This window comes from Sminthopsis crassicaudata, chromosome 4 (assembly GCF_048593235.1).
Source record: "Sminthopsis crassicaudata isolate SCR6 chromosome 4, ASM4859323v1, whole genome shotgun sequence".
NCBI classification, from domain to species: Eukaryota; Metazoa; Chordata; class Mammalia; order Dasyuromorphia; family Dasyuridae; genus Sminthopsis; species Sminthopsis crassicaudata.
In genome coordinates, this window is record NC_133620.1 from 241659192 (window position 1) to 241671417 (window position 12226).

Genomic DNA, 12226 nt, shown 5'->3' on the forward strand with positions numbered 1-12226 from the left:
AAATACATTACATAGTGGAGGTAATATTCATTATTTTGTCATTAGGCACCAAAGTCCTGAGGGAAGGAAACATAGGGCAGGCAAATTTTAATGGACACAAAGGAGGGGGAAGAAACTCAACCACAAAAATCTCACATTTTGAATAGCAGGCTGGAATGGGAATCTCCTGGCAACTAGAAATGAGCATAGGGCATTGAATTTCCTAAGAGGAGGAGACATTGAAAAGTAATGTAGGTAAGAATGTGCTAAACACATTTGATAGATAAGGGAATAAACCTTTATTAAGTGCCTACTATGTAAGAGGCATACAAAGGCTTTTACAAATATTATTTCATTTAATTCTTACAACAACTCTATGAGAGCTGCACTCTCTAGCTACTTCCACTAATTCATCAGTCGTTCATTCCTCCAACACAAATGAATCGATTATCTGTATCTATTCTATACTATTCCAATCTATGGCACTAGTCCAAATCAGCACAAAAAGTGATGTCCCTCTATCTTTTCATAGGAAAACTTCTTTGTCAGAGTAAAGATATGGTATGAATTTGAGAAGAGTTGTAACAGAATCATAGATTTAGCTCTAGAAGGGACCTGTGAGGCTATCCATTGCTATCCTCTTACATTAAAGATGTAGCATTTAATAACCAGATGGTATAAGGGACTTTTCTAGAATAACTACTAGCAAATGACAGAACCAGGATTTGACACTAAGACTTCAGACACCAAATCCCACACTAATTTGGCTATGCTAAGGGAAGGGACATGGCAAGGAAGTAGAAAAATCAGACTAAAAGTGTCTTTGCAAATTAATATCTTAGGCTCAGTTTCCAAGGCAATAGATGTCTTTTAAGGTATTTGCATTTTTGTGCAAATCTGTTTTTTTAAGAAATTTGAATTTCCTTTTAGCTACGATGGTACATATGATTCATTTTCCCCCTATAGACATAACACTGCATTTTATTAAGATACATAATAAAAATATTTTTCTTTTTTATATGTTCCATAAAAAGATTAGCTTAGTATAATCTTTTCCCCATTTTGTAATATCCCTTAAAATGAGAACTTGCTTTTTGAAATTGTTCTGCTTGATCACAATTTGGGCTTTTTAGGATTCATTTCTGAAATTTAAATATATACTGAAAAATATATTTACTGTCATGAGGGTCACAGAATCATATATAGCTCTAGAATAGAAAAGCCTCAGAGGCACACATTTTGGTGTGATGTTAAGTATTGCTAAGATGGGTTTGGCAGGGATGAGAGTGGGGAAATGTGGCTTCATAGGCTAACCCTGTAATGTTATGGATTAAAAACTGAGGCCCAGGAGATGAGGTGATTTGGCCAGGATGATATAGGATACAGCAGGTCTCCATTGGTATCTCTAAAGAAGCCCATGAAGTAATTGAATGTATTCAAAATGATAATTTTATAAAGTCCATAATTAGTTTCAGCTCAGTGGACTGGGTGCAGACTCTGGAGTCATAAGGACCTGAGTTCAAATCCAGTCTCACTCACTAGATGTGTGAACCCTTGTGGATCATTTAATCCTGTTTGCCTCAGTTTCCTCATCTGTAAATGAGTTGCAGAAAGAAATGACAAACCACTCAAATATCTTTGCCAACATATTTCATGACCTCCAAAAGAGGTCATGAAGAGTCAGACATGATTGAAAACCATTTGAATTGCAACAACAACCACAATAATGACAATTAGAACAAATTAGTTCCAACACAATGGAAATGTACAGTATCAATTTGAATAATGCTGCCAATTCAGTGTTCATTATTTATACAAGTAGGAAATTATAATAAATTGCAGAGATGGGATTTGAATATAGGTCCTCTAACTTGTAATCCAGGGAGAATCATTTGATTATTTCCCTATTTGACTTTCTAAGTAACTGAAAATCAAACTGCTTATTTAAGAATAAATAAAGCTTATGCCAATAAATAATCATTTTAAACAATTAACAGAAAGAGTGGTTGGACTAGACCAATTAACACAGATGAAACTTGTGATGGAAGTGACATAATTTTGTATTCACTAAGAGACTGATTTTCAAAAGAGTTGAAAGAAAAGGAAATATTGAACAACTGGAAATTCACCAATAGTATTACTTCCCAAGTAAAGGCAAAAAAGAGAACATCAGTAACTGCCAATTCACATTCTTATTTTCTTGTTTCTATAAAATCTTTATGGAAGTGACCTGCACATGTATCATGAGTATTCGCATGTATATAGCATTTTAAAGTTTTCAAAGGACTTTAAGTACTCTTATTTGGTGCTCAACATTTCTAGAAAGTAGATGGTGGAGGTGTAGCAGCAGCAGCAGCAGTAGCAATAGCAGCCCTAGTAGCAGCAGCCCTAGCAGTAGCAGCCCTAGCAGCAATACTAGGCAGCAGGCAAGTAAATGGTGCTGTGAATAAAGCAAGTTTGACTTCAGTCACTTACTAGCTGTATGACCATGGGCAAGTCTCTTAATTCTGCCTCAATTCCTCATCTGTAAAATGAATTGGAAAAACAAATGGCAAACCACTCCAGTATCTTTGCCAAGAAAATCCCAAATGAGGTCTTGAAGAGTTGGATTTAATTGAAATGACCTAACAATAACAAAAGTAGTAGTAGTGGTAGTAACAACAATAAAAATGATGATAACTGCTCATTTATATAACAATTTTTATGTCCCAGGAACTGTGATAAGGATTTTACAATTATTATCCTAACTAATTATTATACTATTATTCTCATCACAACAACTCTCATTTACAGATAAGAATAAATAGAAAGAAATAAAGTAGTAAATATAAGAATTGGGCTTTGTACTTCCTGACTCCAATTTCAATGTTCTAACCATTTGACCAACTAGCTTCTTCTATCGTAATGATGTGATTAAAATTTTCATTTTTTTTTTGCAATAAAAACATGAAAAAGTGGACTTTCCTAAGTGATTTTCTACATTTTTCATTATAGTCACATGATTGTCTCAAAGGTTTAGAGAATAAAAGATCCTGCTATGGTTTTATTACTTGGTTGCATTAAAGCATTTGATTTAGCAGAGCAAAATGCAACCCTGAAAACTTTTTATTTAAATTTAAAAAATTTTATTGTTTAATGACTTCCAAGAAAAAAAAACATTTAAATGAACAATATAGAAAAAAGGACTATATATGATATTGTACATTTCCATTTTGTATAACCTCCTTGAAACAAGTATATAAAATATTAAGCACAGCTTTCAAAGTTTTTTTGCCTATGTTTCCTTCTCAACTTTATTTTTTTCTTTTGCACATTTAAAAAAATATTTCAAATACTTTCTTTTCTTCCATTTTGGTGATCAAGGTCACTAAGGGGAAGACTATAGAAGGATAAGATAACAGAGAATAGGACAGATCTTTAGAGGACACTCATCTCTAGGGGAAGTACATGGCTAATATAGCAGATTGGCAAACAGTGGATAGGGGAATGGAGAAAATAGTAATATAGAAACCAAAGAAGGAAAGAATATCCATGAGTTGGAAGAGATCAATAGTGGTGAAAGCTTTAGCAAGGTTAAATGGAAAGAAAACTGAGAAAGAACAATCTATTTAACATGTTTTTTGGCAATCTTTCAGAGACCATTTTCAAAAATTACAGGTTACTATAGTAAAGCCTCTTGGTCTAAGTTTGCCTTTGTAATATCTATAGAGAAAAGATTTCTAATGAAATTAATATTTTAAGAAAGAATACCAAGAAAAGTGTGAATCAACGAAAGAGACTCTATTCTCTCTCTCTCTCTTTCTCTCTCTCTCTCTCTCTCTTTCTCTCTCTCTCTCTCTCTCTCTCTCTCTCTCTCTCTCTCCATCTCTATATCTGTTTCTTTTTCTCCATGTTTATGTATATTCGTGTATACTGTTAATACGTCCATTTGTGAGCAAGGTAGTGCTCTTGAACTACCTTGAAAGAACATGGCTTCTAGAGTTCAGGGCTTGGGTTCATGTTTTATTTCTAACACAGATAGATAGAAAACAGTATTTATTGTTTATTATGTTCAAGGCAATGTGCTAAGGACTTAGGATACAATCAAATAAAGCAGTTCTTGTCATCAAGGATCTTGCATTTTAATAGGGGAAGTCAACATGGGAGGTAGAAGAGAAAGGTAAGATTTGTGCTCAACATGGCATGAAGATAAATAGGCAGTGAAATTTCAGCTTAGATCAGATTAACTAAGGCAAGAGCTCACCTGCCAGAGTGGATGGAGGATGGAATCCATGACTCTAATGGGTAGGAAGTAAAGATAATGGCTGAATGGGATTTTGGGCAATGAATTCCTTTCCAGCTTTAAATTTTTGATACTAATTATCTGCAAACGGATACATCATAGAGTGGGATTTTCTATCATCAAACCAGATTATAAAAGAATTTATAATATATAATGCCCTCAGTATATACTCTTGAAAAATTTAAATCTTTCATTTCTTTTCAAATATTCCATTATAGCTGTGGAAGAAAGGCATGTTAATTGCCATGTTAGTGGAAATGAGCATTGGTCCAGTCATTCTGAAAGATAATTTGAAATTATGCTAAAGATTAATAAGTAAAAGATACATATCCTTTGATAAAAGGATTCTTTTATTAGATATATTCTCTAAGAAAGTAAAAGATAGAAAAAAGGATCCCCAAAATCCTAAGATTTTCCCTAGCAGTACTTTTTTTTGTCATATCAAAGAAATACAAATAGAGTCAGTGTCCATTTATTGGGAAAATTGTGGTACTTGAACCTAGTGAAAAACTAATGTTATAACAAATGAAGACTCTAGACAACCATTGGAAGATCTATTTGAAATGATGCAGTGTTATAAGCAGAACAAAATAAACAAAAATTACCATATAAGTGTAAATATATATATATATATAAATGAAATTAAATACAAATATAAATATAATGGCCAAGACTGGTCTTGGAGAAGATTTGAGTTATTGTGTAGATAGGAGATTGTTAGACTAGTGCATACGCTATTTGACACAGTTCTGATGAATACCTTTTATTTCTTCTTTGTTTCAAAAACTATTATACTAGGAAGAGAGAAGTATATACCCAGGAATAAATGTTATATAAAAAATTAAAAACAAGATGCTCCATTATATTTTATGTCACAGAATAATGTATAGTGTATTTGATATTTTCTATAGTTTTAGGTTGATTTTCCACCATTTAATAATAATTTGCATTAAAGTAGCATAGTATACTTTCCAAAGCCTCATCTTCACAATAACTAATAAGGCATCCTTATTTTACAGAAGAACAGAAGAATTTGAGACTTGCCTGTGGTTATACAGCTAATTTGTGTTTTATTCAGAATTTAAACCTAAGGTTTCCTTGACTCCAAATCTCACATGCTGTCTACTTCATCACATTTTCCATGTCATTGTTTTGTGTCTCTAAAATTGGTAGCTTTCATTTTACATTAAAAGGCTTTAAAAAACTTTTGGAGCATAATCATGATTCCTTATCTCCTCTCTTCTTTAATTTCTTTTGTCTTGTAGCAGCTGTTGCTTGTTATTTTGCAGGATATCATAAGTGGGTTTATTAGGAGTAATGCACTAAGAATAATTTTTCATTATCTATATAGACATATACATAAAAACACACATATATGTTATATACATATATAGTTGGGCATTTCCTCTCAGATACATATGCATTTGATATATATATGTATGTATATGTACATTTCATATATATATGTATCCACATGAGAGAGTGTACCCAACATTATATATACACACATCCCTCTTTATAATATATATGAGCAAATAGATGTATATGTGTGTGTGTATTTGAGAGAGAACACCTAACAAAGATAAGAGAGAGAGAGAGAGAGAGAGAGAGAGAGAGAGAGAGAGAGAGAGAGAGAGAGAGAGAGAGAGAATTATAGTAGGAATTATAATACATTTCTTCATGTGGTTCTCTCCATTGAGGCTCCTTTGCCTTTTCAAAGTCTCTTTCACCTCACTGATCTCTGGTCACTGCTGGTGCTACACTTTTCCCTTAGGTCCTTCTGTTGCTTGCCAAGAGATGATATGAATGTCTTGCTGTTGTCAGTATCCTTTGAAACTTTTCTCAGCAGTGTGGTCCTCTCACTATTGCTATTGTTCAGTTTGACTTTGTTAATCCCTGTAGTTTAGGAATCTCCCAGCAGATGGAGCTTGTCACTTTCATGCCTGGGGGCTAGTTCTTTAGTAGCTGTTCTGGTTTTGTTTTTGATTCTTGATGTTTCATTAAGTAATTCATTTCCATTTGATGAATTCTAATTTTTAGTGAATTATTTTTTTCAGTTAGCTTTTTATCTCCTTTTGCATTTGGCCAATTGAATTTTTAAATGAGTTGTTTTGTTCATTGGATTTTTTTTTTCCATTTCACCAATTCTGTTTTTAGAGTTGTTTTCTGTGTTTATTTTCCCAAATTCTTCTGCAAAGCTCCCATTTCCTTTGCCCATTTTTCTTGTAACTCTCTTTTAATATCTTTTTTGACTTCTAAGAGAACCCTTTGAGTTGGAGACCAACTCATATCACCCTGCGAGGCTTCACCTGGAGACATTTTTCCTTTAGTATCCTTTAATATCCTTTAGTATTCAGGGTTTGGATTTCTTTTCTTCCCTTTCTCCATAGTACAACTATTTATGGTCAGAACCCTTTTTGCTTTTTTTTTTTTTTTTTTTTGGCTCATTATTAAAGGTTGAGATCTGCTCTTAGGGTAAAGGGGCATTGTACCAAACTTTCTCTACGGGCAACAGTGGCTTCACACTGCTCTGGGGCCTTTACTGCTGGCTATCTTTCCATGCTGAATGGGTGTGGCCATATGCTGGGCTATTTGTCTTCTATAGTTGTATTGGAGATCCCACAGTTAGTCTGCTGATCCACTGGCTTCTGAATAGTCAAGACAGAGTAGCCAATGGTGCTGTATTTTGGCCAAGAGTCTCCCGGTAGATGTGTGGAGGCCTTTCCATTCTGGATCCATGTGTTACACTTATGCTGGGCTGCCTTCCCTCCTGCCCAATGGAGACAGACCTTTCCTGAAATTCTTCCAAAATATCTTTTGCTAGATATTTGTTACTCTTCAAATATTTGCCACTTCAAAACCCATTGAAAGGCTTAAAACTTTTGAGGGAAGGCAGGAAGAGTTCAGACAAAGACCTGTCTACTCTTTGCCATCTTGGCTTCGCCCCCAGAGGCATAGATTTCAACTTGAGGTAAAGAGTCATTGACTTTAGCAATGAACAATGATAGTATTTTGAGAATATTATGAAAGTGTTCAATGCATGTTTCCAGAATCATGGACTATTACTAATCATAGGATCATGGAATATTACTAATTATTGTGGCTCTATCATAGAAGCCTTAATGTTCTGTGAAGTGGATGTGGAGGTAATGTACTTTGACTGGATGTCTGCATCTTTGAGTGCTCTCTTCAGTTGCTATTTCCATTTCTATTTTTGCAGCATTTGTTTTGGTAAATTTTATTTGCTGTATACAAAGGAAAAAATCCTAATTCAGCCATAGTACACCTTGAACTGAACTGGAAAAAAGAAAAGAGCTTTGCAAACCTAAAAGTGCTCTACTCTTTGTTGTTAACTGTCTTACTCATATATGATAAATGATTATTAAAGTAACACATGGGTACAAATTGGCATTGCCCTTAGCTTGGATTTTACCACTTCCTCCCTTCATCCCTTACTACTCCTTCTCTAGTACACTTTAGAGAATTGGGGGGTATCTTTGTTTTCTACAAATGATTCCAGCTTCCTCAGATGGTATTTCCCTAAGTGTAAGGGGGTATGTTTCCCTGAATCCTAGTTCCATTAAAAAATAACAACAGATTAGTTTTTCCATAGAAATCTTTACTTCAGGAGGTATATTCAGAAACATACTAACATAAACCTCTTCTTTCCTACCTTGCATCATTTCAGTCTCTAGGGAGCATAAGGGGATTAGGTTCATAGTTTAGCTAGGTTCCTATACTGCACAGTCCTATTTTCTAGTCCAATTGCTTCTGGGACTAGAGAGCCAGGAATGCTGGTTTCTTACAGCTTCTGTTCTTGACTGGCTGGCTGTACCACTCTGCCTTTAATCCTGGCTCCAGGGTTGCCATGAATCAAATGTCCTTTCCCAAGAGGATTATTTAGGGCACCTGAGCATAAACAAGAAAAGTTAAGTAAGCACTCCAGAGCCATTTCTTGGAAAAACAAGATAATAAAAGGTGAGGAACAGGGAAAGTCCTTTTTTTCTTGAGCTTGGTTCGGAAGTATCCAAGACTCTGCACTCATATAACTTGGGTTTGATTTGGGAGACAATCTCAAGAGAGTCATTTGCTTTTTTTTTTTTTTTTTTTAACTCTTTGTTTCCAGTTAAAGTTGCTTAGGAAAAGTTTCCAAATGTAATAAAAGATGCATTTCTGTTTAGATTTCCTCAAAGGTAGATAATAAGGTTCCTGTATCTTACCAAAACATTGAATGTACCAAATGAATGTTTAGAAAATGTATAAAAGTTCAATAAACAGGCACAGAAAACCCGAAATGGAGTCAAAGTACACACAGAAAGATATAAACAGTTATGGCAATATTAAGCAGTTATCAGAAATCAGCAGGAGTCAGGATAATCAAAAGTTTTTATTCTTGGTCTTTTGAGGTTGCGGTTAGGGTATTGGATCTAGCAATCTCCACACCTCCTTCCTCTCTCTCCATCGCCAGAAGAATGAACCAATCTCCTCCTTCTACTCAATCCACTGATCTCACTTACCCTTCTTTGTCCACACCCACCTAGCAAGCTAGCACAGAATAGTTGAGTATGGTCATCCTCCAAACATGTTAATAGAGAATTGTCCAATTGGCAATTAGTCTCATGTGTTCCGTTATCCAAGTGCATTTGCTCAGTTCTAGCCCTTTACAGATTAAAACAAAGAAAATGACAAATATTGAGGGTCTGTGGGAAAATGGTTATTTCAATATATTGTTGATGAACTGTGATCTAGAATAATTCAGTTATTCTAGAGACCACTTTGGAACAATGCTTCAAAAGGCATTGACATATGAACACCCATTGATTCAGAAATACCAATATAAATAAAGTCCATACCTCAAAGAAATCAAATAAAGAGTAAAAGGACTTATATGTACAAAAATATTTCTACTTCTCCTTATGGTGTTAAGAACTGGAAGCTAAGAAGCTGCCCATCACCTGGGAGAATGGCTAAACAAATTATGTCACATGAACATCAATTCTCTTTATTTCAATAAACATTTTAAGTATCTTGTACAAGACAGTTATTGTGCTACATTCTGTCAATACAGATAAGTAAAAGAAAGACAGTTCTTGCCCTGAAGGAATTTACAGTTCAATGAGGGAAGACAACATACAACAGGAAGTTAAAAAGGGGGTTTCTAGAGGACCGACCTACCTAGAGAACATGAGGGTGTAGTCAAGTCAAAGGAGTGCAACTAAATGTAATCAAATGGATGAAGTGTACCAAAATACAAATGTATTGTAAGAAATGATAAGAAGGAAAATTTTAGGAAATCCTGGGCATATATGCATATATGCACTGTTGCAGAGCAAAGTGAGAAGAACCAGGAGAATAATATATATAATGATGTCAATGAGAAAGAGACAGAGAGAGATAGAAAGAAAAATAGAGACAGAGACAGACAGAAATAAAGAGAGAGAAAGAGACAGACTGACAACAAAACAAAGAGAGGTAGAGAAACAGAGATAGACTCAGCAACAGAGAGGCACACAGAGAGACTAATATGAATGAATGTATTCTAACTTCAGCTCTATTTCAAAGATTATGGAGGGAATAGCTTCTCTGACAAGAGTTCATACAACTGAATTCTGGCAGCTAAACATTTTGGAGTTTTTAGTGTCCTCTTAATTATGTCATGCTCATACTACTGTGAATCATGATCCTCTTGGAGCCTTCAAAAAGTCTTTTCTGTAACCTTATTAAGGCATCTGGACAGGCCACCAAATTGGCCAGAAAGCTTTTTGATCAAACTTCTTTTCTAGACAGATCCCCCATGTATTCCCCTAGAGACCTCCTGTCAAGTTGACAATGGACCATTAATAACTACTATTTTTGTCTTATTATTCAAATCATGTAATCATATTTACTAGTGGCTAGTCCATTTCTTTCCATCTTCCCCATAAGAATTGTATAAAATATCTTATCAAACTCCTTTCTAAAATCAAAAAGGCATTTATATCTACAATAGCATCCTAATCTATATGCTTAGTAACCTTGTTTTTAAAAAAAGCATATATTGGGAAATGCATTACCCACTGAAATGTGTGTGTTTGTAAAATTCATATGTATATGGACATCAAAGTCTGTATTATATAAACATTTGTAAACAGTTCTACAGTAAAAAGAAACATTTGTATGCTTCAAGTGTCAAAACATGTTTTGGATATAATGACTTTGTGCAATAAAGATGAGAAGTATAAGTACTTCATATTATCATTTAAAATTCATTATAAATAATCCTCTTTTAATATTCCTTTATATGCTTGGGACTTTTTTTGGTATCTTTGCAAATTTCATCTTTAAGAATTGGTTTGAACTAAGTCAAAGGAAAGATTAAGATTGGTTATATGCTTCTGCAAGTTAAAGTTGTATGGTTCCTCATACAAGGAAATATTTATTTCTACTTTTGATTTTTAAGATAGATTTTAAAGCCAAAATTTCATGTTACAATTGATTTTTTTGTTCCTTTAGGGAATATAGTAGGCTTCCATGTACACCAGCAGCACTCAGGGAACTGATTCTTTCCCCATAAGCTGATAGAAAATCTTTTCCTTCAGTTCTAAATTGAGATTTTTCACCTGCCTTTGCTATGATAATGACTTAGCTTACAGTAAATGGAGTCCTTAGTGCTGACTGATTCATCTTTAGTCTATTGAATTACAACTCGCTTCAAATTTTAAATTTAACTTTTAATGTTAAATTCATAGATTTGTGGTCAGGTTTACAAGGGAGCTCCATGAGGAATTTCCTGCATTTTTTTCTTCATTTCTCTTCTCTTGGTTGCATTGAAGTTTTCCATGTTGAATTTGAATTTTTCTATGTAGATGAAGTTCAGGTTAGAGCTTGTCATTACTTGTGGCATTAGTTCCACTGCTGCTACCAATAGATTAAAAGATTGAATACATCCCAGTGCTCTGCTATATATGTCATAAGGAGTCAATCATTCAAAATGAACTGAAGTTCCTATTATGGGTCACACATTATGTATAACTCTGAATACATACTGGTCTTTAACAGGAGAATTTTGTAGCATTTTTCCCATTATCTCTGATTAGAGGGGGAAAATGTTTATTCTTAAATGATTTTAGACTTTCTTTAGTGATTTTAATCTGACATCCCAATGCTTATCTACTCTGAGCATACTTTGAGATTTAAGGGTAGTTTTTACCCTTGTCAAGTTCTTCATAGATTGAAACTGAAAGAGAATACAGCAATCAATGATGAATAGAGAGTTTCAATGCAAATCCCCACTAGTATTATTCTTGTACTGTCTCTTGATTAAATCTTGTAGAGTGTGTGAAACTGCCTTTTAAAAATAGAAAACATTTCTTCAAATAAATCTGCTTTAATCTAAGAGTAGACTCTGATCTTTTGTTCTAAATTGTTTTTTTTTTTTTTTTTTGAAAATCCTAATGAAGTATGTTTTATGGGATCCTTCAATATGTCAGTCAAATGATCATGGTACAGAAAATTTTATTGCTAGGGCCCTTACAATGAGTTTAGACTTCACAGTTGAGGGATGGAGAGACATCAGAGAAGTCCTAACAAAGATCAACAAAAATGATTAAAAGTTGGAAAACAGAAACTTTGAGGAAGGAGAAGAGGAGAGAGAAGGGAAATTTATTGTCCTTGAATAATTGAAGAACTGTTACAAGGAGCATACTGACTATGGAGGCTCCTCATCTACAGGAGTCCATCTACAATGAAATAAAGTTAAGTAGAATAAAGGTAGAGAGAAAGAAGGAAAGAATCATTTATGATATACCAGACGCTGGGTTAATTGGTTTACAAATATTATTTTATTTGATCCTCACAATAATTCTGAGGAAGTAGGTACTACTATTATTCCCATTTTAAAACTTAGGAAATTGAACCAGTCAGAATGTCCACAGTCCAAGAGTCACATAACTAGTAAATATCTCAGGCTAGATTTGAAATTATGTC